General features: G+C 40.1%; 1 long non-coding RNA gene across 1 annotated transcript; it reads left to right on the plus strand.

Annotated features, from left to right (window-relative positions):
* The first annotated feature begins 207 nt into the window (after nt 1-207).
* LOC138689724 (uncharacterized) lies at nt 208-6,884 on the plus strand. The gene is made up of 3 exons (XR_011328629.1): nt 208-472; nt 610-755; nt 3,376-6,884. It is a non-coding gene; the product is annotated as an uncharacterized lncRNA (long non-coding RNA).
* Nucleotides 6,885-14,032: the final 7,148 nt, after the last annotated feature.

Here is a 14,032-nt window from a genome sequence, read left to right on the forward strand (position 1 = left end):
GGAGAACTTTAAGGATGCAAAATCAAGAACACAAATGTTGGAAAATGCTGGAAGTCTTTGCAATCTTAATATGACCCCTTTCAATGTATATAATGCAAAAGTGTCTCTAATTATAAGATCTCGTCTAATTTTTGCCACAGTTCCTGCCTAATTTAACACCCTGAATGGTTGGCACCCACAAAATGAGTAGTAATTTGATATTTACTTTAGTTTTCTTTGTTTGAGATGCGGCCCTCCCTTTTGTTTCCTTTGCAAGATTCAAACCTAATCCTGAATGTAGAACTACCAACCTTGTCAGTGTAGAAATACTTTCTATGGTACTCTTGCCTAGTTCCTAGTGCTTCTTAGCTGTTTATTAATTTAACTTCAGTGTGTTCCTGTGTTAAAGGATGTCATTATCCTTGTTTTACAGATTGAAGAACTGAAGTAAAGAAAGACTGTTGTCAAGATTCCCGAACATGCATGAAACAAGGTAAGAGGTGGTTTTTTTAATCATTTGTATTCATAATACAATTTCATAATTTGTTTTCGTAATTTGTGTGAGCTGGTAGCAAAGATCCCATGGACTATGAGGAGTAACCCTGGGTACTTACCTTATCTATAAAACAGATTCCACAGGCCATGTGGGGGCCATAAAACAAGGAGCACGCAATCACCTAGGAGAAGTCTGATTTAAGGGACCACTGTAACTGGACACTGACCGTGTAACACAGAAACTCTGTAGCAGAAGTAAGGGGAAAACTGAACTCTTCAAGGTAATGCATGCAGAATTATGTTTTTTTCTTTGCACTCCCTTGTCACACTCGTTACAAAGGTTTCAGCTTCTGCAGCGAGTGATGTGAGGGGCAATCTGATTCACCCCACAGCCCTCTGAACTGGTAGAGGGCTGGCATTGAATGAAGCAGTGGTGCCATTGGTGGGAAAAAAGTGTTACATTTTTCTTTATATGAAATTCTTTATAATTCTTTGTAATATAACAATGTAAAATCATCTGTTTTTAAAAATGTCTGTAAAAAAGCATAGTTCTTGTGGAATTGTTTTATGCAAAGCAGGCCATATGAGCAGCATCACGGCAAGAAAACAGCATGCAGATGGCAGTAACAGACGCTTGCCGTGTGACTGGGGCTGGTAGGAGATGATCTTCAGTGGGCTTCGTAGATAATTGTTAATAGTAGGACAATGCTTGTAACTCTTCTAACTTGGTTATTTCAGGGTGTCCTTGTCTTTCTTTAGCCACTTTGTCCCCGACATTAAAATGGAAATCCAGGTGTCTTCCCACACCAGCTCTGCCTAAAATATCACATATCAGCCTTGATAATACCTTTATTTCATGTGCTCATATTTTTGTCATATGAAATACAATACACTAAAAAGATCATACCTGGATTGTTGCATTTAAGTACTTCCAATATAAAACCCTAAATTAAAAGGTCCACAAACTGAAAAGAACTCCAATATCTTGTCTTTTCCTTTGTTTACTCTAATTATGTAGATTATAAAATTACACCTTTTTTTGTAAAAACCCTTTCATGTCAGTGAAAATACTACACCTTTTCGATTTTGGCAAGTGTTCATTCAGGGTCTTCAAAGTGATCTCTGTATAGTTAATGCTAAGCCACACTCAAAACAGGTGTTCCAGATCTCTCATGTTATTTGATATGGATATAAGAGCATATTGCATCTTCTGCCCATACTTAGGAGAACTGATAGTAGCTGATAAATATGGAGATATTAAATGCAATTCCTTTAATGGAATTAAAACATTTCTGTTAGAAGCACAAAGGAAAGACTTGTGATTTTCATGTAAGTAAATGTAATAAGGATGTCTTTTTTCTTTCCTCCCCCAAATGTCTGTGCCTCTAACATACCATAAGTGATGAACTGCTGTTTTAACAACCTAGGGGGTTGCTTCTAGTAGCAGTTGCCCTTGGTGAAGAATATATTTGCAAAGGATCTGAATGACCTTGTACTTTTGAGCCAGACTGCTGCTATTAGTGTGTGATTTTGCTGAGAAACTCCTAAAGAGGCAGTTATATTGTCTGTTGCTGCAAATACAACAGCACTATAGGAGTATCGAAAAACGGACATTGCAAAAAATAATACAAGCGGTACTTGCAATATCATTGCATCAAAACTGCAGAGATTTTTACACTTTATTGATACCACAAGGTTTCAAACATGCAAGCAGGGGTTTTGTGCTCTCTTTCATTCAAAATAGCAGCACGCATGAATGCTGAACTACACTTATAGCAGGTGTTCCAGGTCTCCTTGAATACACAAAGTATTGGAAGTATTTTTCAGTTTGTGGTCCCCTTAAATTGCTGGCCTATTAGGTATGGAGATGTACATAGAAAAATAAGGAAAAAATAAAGATCTTAATTTCATCCCTAAAATGTGGAACAGTTCTTGAAATCCTGAAGTTGTCAAGGGGCAGAGGATGTCATTTCTCACCCAGAAATACTAATGGTAGGTTCCTGATGACCCATTACTTGTCATGCATGAGAAGCAGCGGTGACCTAAAGAATGAAGGTTTTCAGAAAAACAAGGAAGCTGCGTAATGCAGTTCTTAGGGGGGAGTTTTAGGCACAACAAAACTGGAGCTGGAGTTTTATTGTTGTTTGCTTCCACATTAAAAAAGAAAAAAACCAAAACCCAAACAACTAATTAAATAACCAGAAAGACTTGAATATTATAGGTGTGAATTTTGATAAGGAGCAGGCTGTGAAAGACATAAACTCATATGAGGTTTTATTCTACAAATTAATAATTTGGGACTGTCCCCTTTTCTGTGATGCATCTGTTCCTGACAGGAGCAGGAGCCCATAGTAGAAGGGACCATGCTCTGATCAAACAGGAAAACTACGTATGTCTCAAGTGGTCATTGGCATTATAAGGCAGTGATCCTCAACTGTTTGTATATATCATGTTAAAAAAAAAACCCAAACCTAAAAATCTATACCACTAAGTTAAAGCAAAAAAACTGCACAGCTGTCTGCAAGTTTCAGTTCTATTTAGTTCAATTTCCTTTTTAATGTTCATTCTGCAGACTCTCAGGGCTGTGCTCTCACACTGGCTAAATTCCTGTTTCACTTAACGTGTATGCATGCCTGCATAGAAGGTCTAACCTTGTGCCCATCCAAACAATATTTGAATGCCCTTCTGAGACTGTGGTGGGTATTTCTCCTTCCCAAATCATGCTGCTCTACAACAGCTGAAGCAAAGGACTTTTTTTTTTTTTGATTCTTAAAGTCCTTTGCACCGAAGCATTTATTTTTTTGTGTAGGGAAAAATATAAACCAAAAAACCTAGAAGAAACAGTCACCTCACCTTTTATATAGATACAAGCTAAACTTTACGTTTTCTGTCTATTTGCAGGTTGGAACATATTTAAGCTGCTATGCAAAAACGCAGAACTGCCTTTTGGAAAGTCAGCAAAGGCATTCCTCTCATCAGTTGCATCATGGGCTTCCAGGATTCCTGCATTTTTAAAGCCTCTCAAATGTGGTGCTACAGGGTGACACTACTTTGGCCTTGATCTACCAATGCACTTAAGCATAATGGTGGGATCTATTCACCAATAGCACTTATATGCCAATGCACTAGGCTTTCTATAATTATGAGCTGTAATTGACAGGGCAATGGAACAATATTAAGAAGCAGTTAGAACCCAGGATCACCCCAGCAGTAGGGAAGAGAAACCTTCAGGGCTTTTCTGAAAACAATCTGAGAGTTGTTTCGAAGGTTACACTACAATACAGTCCAAAATCTGAAAGGATGAGGAATAGCTCTCGTCAGAGGAAATGAATAATTAAGTGGAATTTGCTTATTTATTTCTCAATGTTAATGGCTTTCAATTTTCTGTTATTGTAGACTGCTTTACTGGGTTGGATCAAGTGGTTTGCATACTAAGGTAAGTGTCATTCTCCTCCTTTTACATTGGATTGGCACGGAGAGCTGAGATGACTTGACCAAGCTCACTTAACAGATCACAGCATAGCCAGCCTTTGAATCCTAAAGAAAGGCAAGTGAATAATAGTTCTTGTGTGACAAACACGCTATGAAGGGAAGGAGTCTTCAGTGATGCATTGTTTAGGGGACCCAAACTAATGAGCGTTTGTTGAATGATAGTGCAGATAGGATGGTTCCTGAGCAGAGCATAGGTACCTGGGTAAATTTAATGTTTTAGAAGATGTATACGTTAGAAATATAAATATTTATACATTACCATACTATATATATAGTAATCTATACCTTATATAGTAAAAAATATGTTACTATTTATATGCAATCACATATATATAGTGTTTAGATTCTATGGAAATCCTCAATGAGGCAGCCTGTGTAGGAGTTCGCAAGGAGTCTGTGCCTACCTCCAATTTCAAGAACTTAAATTTTTTTGAGGAACTTGATTTTAGTTAATTGTGTTAGAAAAGTTTACTAACCACTTGTAAAGCAATCACTTAAATTTAGCTAAGTAATTCTGATACTAAAAACAGTATGATAGAATATTGCTTGAAGACTCCTTTAATGCTTTATAATTGGCAGATGTTCTTAATTCTCCAGCACAGCAGCCAATCCCAGAGGATTTTTAGGGAAAAAAAAGTTGGGGTTGCAATATCTATACTAATCATTTCTGTAACGGACAAGAATCTAAAAAGCAGCGGTTAATTTACCTTTCCGTTCCTCCTGTGAATAGAGCTGGTCATTCATTTTTAAATTTCTTTTACAAAATGGAAATGCTGGGTTTTATCTAAATCAAAATTAAAAGTATTTCAACTTGTGAGTGAGGAAAGAAGTGGTGAGTGGACTGACTTGGTCTCTGGGTCAAGTTAGTGATGCACATCAGGCAAAAGAAGTGCCCTAATCATGCACCTGCTGTTACTGCAGACTATGCTTCCCTCACTATCTTCTATCAAAGCTGTTCTGTTCTGTGTAAATAAATATATATTAGGCTTCAGAGAGAGAGAGACTGAATCAAGCAGAGGAAGGATGCAAGTTGTAGATATGTCACATGCTCTGTCAATGCCTTCTACTTGGGCTGAATACTCAAAACCCCAAGGCCCAAACTCAATCCCCTTTTCTGAATGTTCAGAAATGCAAGAAGAAAAACATGTGCTCCAAACCTCAGGGCGCGGAACCTGTTAGGCTGTGCACTGTGGCAGCGACAAAAAAAGGTGAAGGAGAGAAGAAATAAGAATGGCACCAGGAAAAGGAAGACAGCCACTAACAAAGACAAAGCAAAACAGCACGAACAGTAAGGCAAAGGGGGTGGAGGAATTTTGTAGAGCTTTTTCGAAGGATGGATTTTTTTTCTGTCTCTTCTTCACACTGTGGTCCCCTGTTCCTCCCTCCTCCCTCTCTTGTGATGTGTTTATTTCCTCTTGTGTTTTCATCATGATGTGGCAACTAGAGAGGGATCTTTCTATACTAGTTTACTTGTTTTGCATGTTTAGCACAAGAAGTACTCCTATACCTTCTCCTGGTTAACTTGATAAACTAGTTAGTGCTTATTCAGTTGTTCTGAACTCCATGCTTGTTGGTTTGTGGTTACATACTCTCAGACCCTAACATCTGACAGAAAGCAAGGACATGGACTGAAGCAACTTTATTTCTGATCTACCAGTCATTTGTGGGTTAACATTTATATTCCATTAATATTGTAGTTCTGGACTGAATGAATATGAAATCTAATCTGTGCTCTTCAGAGGAAATCACTGTAACACCTGAACATGTTACTGTTGAAGGGATTTGGGTCAAATATTGATTTTTTTCCAGTATGCCAGTATCAATCAGTGTATTTTAATTTAATTCAAAATACAAGGAACCAAGAGTTCATGGAAACTAGAGTTATACCGAGATGGACTCATTTTCTCAGGGCTGCTATCCGTCAGTCTGCTGACATGGTGAACAACAGAGATAATTCAGTACTTTAAGGAACAGCTAGGCTGCTGAGTTGAGATAGTCTGTATTTATACCCATTCTGATAAAACTGAGAAGCAATCTGTAAAGTGAAGTCTCTCCAGAGAAGCCTGAGCAAGGTGGCCTTCAAGGAGTAGTGTTAAAGCCCGAGGGACTGGGTTGGGGTGGTAGAACTGGTGGAAGGAACTGATTTAGTAGTGTATTATGGTGCACAGTAAAACAAGGGTATATGTCAGAGATGCCTAATCTAGAATATCTCTAGCAGTGAACCTTAGAAAATAGACTGGCCATGGCAAACTCCAGTTGTAAGTAGAGAATGAAAGCAAGCAATTTTGCTGAATGTGTACTCCTACCCAGACATTTAATAATCCAGTAGAACTACAGGATTCACAGAATCTCCTCTGGACATGGAGCTGAATTCCAGATGATTTCTGTGTATTTACTATTGGGATTTCTGGATAGTAGAGGGAGAATGTTAGAGAGATGTGAGAATAGATTTCATTGATAAGCTTACAAGGGAGAAATTAGGTAATATGCCTCAAAATTGTAGATACACAAGTTTGAAAGTTTTGAGCCATTATCTAAGATAAAATGGTTTGGTGTGAAAGAGGTGAAAGGAACCGAGGTGAAAGGAACCTCTTGTGTTGGTTCATGTACCTCCTGTGAACTTGTATATTTGTTGTCTCTGTAACTGAAACAGATTTTCTAGGGTCCAATGTTGTGCTGTATCCTCAGCACAGGGATTCTAATAATCCTGGCAGAAGATCGATTTTCAATAAGTAGGGTTCAGATTATGAAATCCCTTCTCTTGCTAACAAACACCTGCTCCTGCAGACAGATTCACTGAGACTAGTGGAATTACTTGAGAGAGTGCAGACTAATTTCAGTGAGACTTCCACAGTCTTGGTCCACTTTGGGTAGTTAGATTTAGTTGTGTTTGGGAAGGAATAGAGCCAAAACAAAATACCGGGGGCGCGGGGGGGGGGGGGGGGGGGGGGAGAAATCTGAGTGGTTCCTACAGATATGCCTTCATAGTAGGTGAAATCCACATTCTTATCTGAGGTTTACCCCAAATCCACCCCTGCTATTCACATCCCTTTAAATCCTTGCCTGCCTGTCAGTTGAATATTGACGTATTTGCTCAGAGCAAACTATAGGATAAAGTCTGTGCTATGCTTTAAGAATGGTTCTAGCCTGTCTACTTTGCAGTGAGCATGTGAGTGAAACTCACTTTGTTTCCCAATTCTATTCTATATCTGAGAATTTCTGACATTTTTCCTTTGTGCTGGTTTTGGCTGGGATAGAGATGATTTTCTTCATAGCTAGTATGGTGCTATGTTTTGGATTTGTGCTGGAAACAGTGTTGATAAGACAGGGATATTTTCATTATTGCTGAGCAGTGCTCCCACAGAGCCAAGGCCTTTTCTGCTTCTCCCCCCACCCCACCAGTGAGCAGGCTGGGGGGGCACAAGGAGTTGGGAGGGGACACAGCTGGGACAGCTGACCCCAACTGACCCAAGGGGTATTCCAGACCATAGGACGTCATGCTCAGCATGTAAAGCAGGGGGAAGAAGAAGGAAGGGGGGGATGTTCGGAGCGATGGCAATTTTTCTTCCCAAGTCACCATTATGTGTGATGGAGCCCTGCTTTCCTGGAGATGGCTGAACACCTGCCTGCCCGTGGGAAGTGGTGAATGAGTTCCTGGTTTTGCTTTGCTTGTGTGTGTGGCTTTTGTTTTACCTATTAAACTGTCTTTATCTCAACCCACGAGTTTTTTCACTTTCACCTTTCTGATGCTCTCCCCCATTCCCACCGGGGGAAAGTAAGTGAGTGGCTGGGTGGGCCTTAGTTGCCGCCTGGGGTTAAACCACGACATCCTTCCTCCTGCACCAGAAACTACATGCATATGTGTTTGTGTATGGTTACTATTTAAATCCTCATTTCAGATGCTCTGCCTCATATCTGACCAGCAGAATCTGTCTCAGCCCAGAAATGAAATCAATCAATCAATCAATCTGAGGTTGGTGATTGCTGACCAGAGCACTGTTAAGTCAGTCACGATGATACTCATAGGTAGAGCATGTGAATGAATTGGCCCACCTCTGAAGGAAAGACAAAAATTGGTCTGTACACTAGGCATACAAGCACATCTTGAAGTATCTTATCTGTGCCATCTAATTTAGAAAGCTGAGCTGGAAGCCTGAGTTCCCAAGTGGAACATCCAGAAGGAGATGGGCAGCAAATGAGCCAGGATGGGGGAAGAGTGAAAGGGAGGACAGGGGAAAAAAGACTTCATGATTAAAGGTAATTGTTGCCATTTACTCCCACGGAGTATTTCATAACAAAATGCTTTGAGTTGTCCTCTGGACCTTCTACTGATTCTTGTACAGAAGGCCAAGATTCGTAATGCAGGGATGTAGGGACTTCTGCAAAATTCGTCACTGTGCATCCTACCAAGGGCTTCAAGACACCTCCAAAAAGGCCAGCACACTTTTCAGTAGCAACCCCTTATCTGTTGAGTCATGACCCTGACATGGTTCTTGCAGGACAAATTAATCTGCCACTCTAAGGAGAAGATTTCTTTCCTCCCCACTGACTTTCTGCTGGTCACTGACTCTTGTGGTCTTGCTCTCTTGTAATGAAGAAAACTAGAGCAAAGTGTCCTTCCAGTGCGTGCACTCCACTCTGGAGTTATTGCTTTATTCACTGCAACTTCTTTTGCTGCAACTTCACATAGACCTGTCCTGCTCTCTTACCCTGGTATTTTTGTTTTACCTCTGTGTACTGTCAATGCAAAGCCTAGTGTCATGCTAACGCATGTATTTAGTGAGAGCGCACAAATGTATGTGGATGGTAAAGGGGCTTCAATTTATTTCAGGACAAAAGAAATAGGGGTTGGTGTAAATTCTGAAAACCAAGGCAATGGGCAAGTCTGGCAATTGACCATCCACCAAGAGTTTGCACAGTCTTTCCTTACTGTTCCATGTAACCTCATCTACAAACTTTGGGGCTGCTCTCTCTTTCAGATGAAGATCTAGGGTCAACACTGGCAAGTCCCATAGCAGGAGGAGAAAGGACGAAGAAACAGACCACACAGGACCTCATGATCTGGAAGTTATGCTGGGCAAGATACCGAGGACCACTGAATCTATGGGAGAAAGAAGCAACAGAGTCAAAGTCACAGACCAGTAAACGGCTGCCACTGTCTTTGTGACTGTTACTGAAGAAGCAGCAGCAAGAGTGGGAATATTTCTCAGATAGTAATCAATATAAGAAGTGCTAGAAAAACTATTGTACTGTTATATTCTGGGTCACCTCAGGTGGAGTTGCAGAGAGATGCTAGGGGCTTTCCCTCTGACTTCGATTCATCCTCTGCCATGTATGATCCAAGACAGATTTATACATGTGAAAAATTTAAGAGCAGAAGTAAAAGTTTACTCCAGCTATATCTGAACTGATTGAGAAGCTTGTGATCCCTTTCCCTTGCATTTTTCTGTTCATAAATCTATTATTCAGGCAGACTCTTATGCTGTTGTTCTTACAGCACTGTCCCAGACAACGCAAAAATCCCAGATACTGTGCTAAATGAAAATGTCTTTTGAAATTTGTCTTACTTCAGATCCTTCTGTTTTCTGGCTATGTGGCTGAGAGAAGGAGATTTATTCTGTTGCTTGTAATTTCTCTTCCTTAATTCAGCACCCTATTCATCTATGTGCAAATTTTCCCCTTTTTTATTTGGCTATTGGTGCTTGATAATATTTTGTTTTCTTTTATTTAGAAGGAACTGCAAACAAAACCCAAGGTTCTTGGTTGAAAAAAGTTTCAAACAACTCCAGTAGCTACTATTCTTGCTTATTTGGTGGCAAGCTGCCAAGTAAGCGAGTCATGAAATATCTCTCTTTCATGTAGATAACCAGTTTTCTGATGGGAGTTTGTAAAAATCACCCTTACTTGAGGCCTGATCTGGTTTTCCTGCACCAACTTTATATCGTTCTTCTTCAACTCACCCCCAACTTTTTCTTCCTTGGAGTTATATTCCATTGGCTTTGTGAGGTGTGGGCCAGTTACAGAGTCTTTCAATGTACCTTTTCCACCTGTCAAATGGTCCTGGATGTTTTAACTAGCTGGTCCTTATTAGCAGAGTACTTAAGGCAATTCTTAGGTAAGGTCTGATACCTTTCCTGCACTGTTGCTGCATGGCTTTACCTTAACTGGTCAGTCAAATCACACCCCCCACAATTCAAGGATAGGTGAGTCAATTTTTTATTTCTAGTCATTTGGCCTTGCCCACTACTGAAAGACACAGAAGGTCCCTCTACTTTAGGTTCACAGGAGCACACACTTTGGCATAGGCACCATGCAATTTAGTCCCTAAGGAATCTAAGCTTCCGAAGAGTCATTGGAGCCTCCAGAACAACCAAGGACCTGGAGGAATGAGAATGTGAGGGATAAGTGAGTTGGAAAAATAGGAGCAGGGGGGAGGAGGTTAGTTGCCACATACTCCTACCAAAGAGTCTGAATCACCCTCTGAAGGCTTGACTGACTACTCAATGAGAGAAAGCTTCTCTATCAGCACTCAGTTTAGATGCGTAAGGCTGATGCAAATACCTGCTCCCTTCCCCTCTGCCTCTCATGCCCCTTTAATAAGGAGAAAATTGATTTCCCTTTTCTGAACAAAGGTCCGTAGCTAGGAGAGAGTGTGGTCTCCCTGGCTGAGTAACAGCTGGGGAAAAATGAATAGACCATATGCTGGAGAGCAGCCGCCAGAACATTGGGACAAAGCTGTGGATCACTGCCAAGCCTCGCAGCTAAGGCCATGGCAGCCAAGGCGAGGGGTGGAGGGAGACTGCTCAGAAACACACTGTCAGGGACCCTGTGCTGGTCTACTTTTAGGGACTGCAATGTATAAATCCTGAATGAAAGAAGGAAAAATTACTTGTTTTCAGAAAGGTCCTTGGAAAAGAAAGTCATTTACCCAAGCGGCCCTGAACATCCTTGTTAAAATTTGCCTAGCTCCCTTATGCTTTCCTTTTTTCACCTGCCTGGTCATTTGCAGGAAAGCCTAGACCTCTGCAGAATTTTATCTGAGGGAGTCAGTGGCTTCTGCTTTCTTTGTTTCATCTTTTCCACCCTTACTCCTCTTTCTCCAGAACTTGGTTCATTACTGTTTCTCCTGTGACCTAGGCTCAACAGGAGGATGGGGTCTGGTCAGGCGAACATTGTGAGCAGCTTAAACAATTCTGCAGCCTCTGGAAGAAGAGCTTAGTTTGTGAAGACTTTTATGCAACAGAAATCGATCTGCAATATGTTCACTCTGAAACTTTTTCCCTTCCTACCTGTAAACTGATTATACATGCCAGTCTGTTCCAGGCCCACAGAGGATGCTCTTGGTGGTGATGTATAATTTTATTAGAGGTGGGCTGGAGAGCTGAGGCTAATGAACTCGGTGAGCTCTGGGGGAGAAATAAGGTAGGAGCAGCAGCAGCCCTCAGGCAAAAAAAAGAGACTCAGACCTGGACCTGAACTGTAACCCCACGACCTGTGGGACACAGTCAGTTTTTTCGTATGAAATATCACTGTGAGCTGGGATGGTTGGGAGCTGCTGGCCCATTTTATACTTTGTGCTAAGTCTATATTGGGTGCTACACACCTGATCAGTCTTACTCTGTGCAGGTTTAAGTCAATGACCAATTTGATAGGTGGGGAAACAAAATAGAATCTTGGCTAAATTTTGGTTTAATAAAAAATCAAAGTTGTAAACTAGGGCAATTCTTTATAGAAAGAATGTATGGATGTTACTAAAAAACAAACTCCAAGTTTCTGGTAAGAATCACATTCATTATAGTCCTAATTATATTTCTTTAATCAGACAGGTCTCTTCTGAAACTTCATATTTTAAAACAGAGTACCTGCTTAGAGACACTTAGGCAAAAATAGTGAAACAGTTCGCATTAATCAATTGTGACTGATTTAAGTGAAACCTAATTGCCTACATTGCTGATACTTATTTGTCTAACAAACCTAAATGAAAGCAATTGGAAAAAAAATCCTTATGCAATGTTTTACACCTTGTTGGTTATTCCTCTATAATTAGTCATTTTAGATTCTAGATATCCAGTCCAGTGTAACTTGTCATTATTGGCTTATAATGTTTAAAGGGAAAAATAAATGAGAATATACTTCTGGAATGGCAGTGATATCTACCAAATTTCCTTTTAAATATGCACAACAAAATGGATTGTTAAAAATAATCCTCTGAGGATGGTGCCTCTTTTGTCAGTTTTCTACCAGAGTGCATCCTGCACTCTGACAGAAAATTGCTCATTAATCTCCAAGGAATGACCAGTTTTTCGAAATAGTCACTCAACTATGCTGCCACTGTTAATTTTTTAAGCATTATGGGTGCCATTAATTGCTTGATGTGGTTGGTAACAACAGTAATCCTTTTCAAATGGGACATTAACTCCAAAACAAGTCATTAGCTTTTGTCCACGTACTGTAATTAACACTCACCTTCCAGGAGGTAAGCATCATGACTTCACAGAAATTACGAAGGCCACCATGTCACTGAAGGTTTAGCATCTCTCTCTAATATTTATATTTACTCTCAAGATATTATGGCGGGGCATTTTTGGGGGGTGATCACTGTTTTACTAGCAACCACTTGCCTTTGGAGCGGTAGACGTAGTAAAGGTAAGGGATCTGATCTGCACTTTCAGCCTGGGGAGATTTTTCCCTTCTGTTTTCCCTGCAGCTTTTTTGCTTCCTAAAATAGGGGAAAAGTAAGGATGCCTCAGATTGCTTCTTCTCAGATGTGTGACATAGCACAATGTTTGGTCACCTGGCAGAGATGCATTGATCCATTTTTTGGAGCAGAGGTTGTTACTGAGTGACTGTAAAAGGGAGGTTAAGGATTGGTTGGGGTGGAAAAGACAAAAAAGAATATATTTTCCTATCTCATACACAGCATACTTTGTCTTTTCAACCTCTGCTCATGTCCACTACATCTCATCCCAGTGGGTGCTGGAATGAGAGGTGAAGAAAGAGGGAACAGCTGAGCATCATGGAATGGAAGAACCTGCCAGAACTGGAGCTGCTTACATGTGAATTTTGTCAAGAAAAGTCAAGTTTTTGTTTTAGCTTTAAGGGAGACATGGAGGGATTGGTTTTCAATGTCCGTTCCACATTTTTATACTTTTCTTGGTAAAAAAGGTGCAGAATTAAGGCTCTGCATATATGCAATATGGAGTTCAAAATCTCTGCTGTGGTGTCAGTTTTTCCCCCAAGATACTTTTATATGGCTCTGATGTCAGCAAAGTCACTTCTAATTCATTATGGTATGACTTTAGACTCAGTTCATTTGAGTTTGTAGTCTGGGACCAAACCCAGTGTGTTGAAGTACATATACATAGGCAGAAAGGTGGAAGGGCATAAAATATATCTGTTTTTATATTTAAGGAAACAGTTCTTTCTTTGATCTATGCTTTAAAAAAAAAAGAACAACAAATCTAACCTGCAAAATAAACCTCTAGTCTAACCTGCAAAATAAACCTCTAGTAAGTCTATTTAGTTGAGATTTTTAAAAGCACTACATGATTTAAGATATACGGTCTCCCTGAAAACCTAAGTAGTTTGTGCTGCTAGGCTGCTAAAGCGTATTTGATATGCCTGTTTATATTGGATTCTTTATATTGGATTCACTGGTAGCTTAGCTAAAATTGAAGTAGAGCTTTGGTATATCATTCCTCCAGGACTAAAATGTCAGCTACTGACACAGTCTAGAATATTTTCTGTTTCTGCAATGTGCTTTTTCAGAACATTGCTTAGTGGTATCAAAGGGCACTTCCCAGTGGCAGCTTCCTCTCGTTGAGAAATTAGTAACCTGGAGATGGTCATAAGTTTTGCCTGCTTTGCTCAGAGATAGTAAATACTCAAGCAAAATTACACGCAAGTAATACTCCCTGCAGACACTCCAAGGAAGGCACTGGAATTCCTAACCCTGCAGCAAATATGCAGCTTACTTCAACATGGCTTGCTTATCTAACTATTCTTTACCTAATTATTCCCATACTCTGGCCTATAGGTCTTTTTTTTTTTTTGTACACCCCCCACC

Source organism: Haliaeetus albicilla, chromosome 18, assembly GCF_947461875.1.
Source record: "Haliaeetus albicilla chromosome 18, bHalAlb1.1, whole genome shotgun sequence".
Classification (NCBI taxonomy): Eukaryota; Metazoa; Chordata; class Aves; order Accipitriformes; family Accipitridae; genus Haliaeetus; species Haliaeetus albicilla.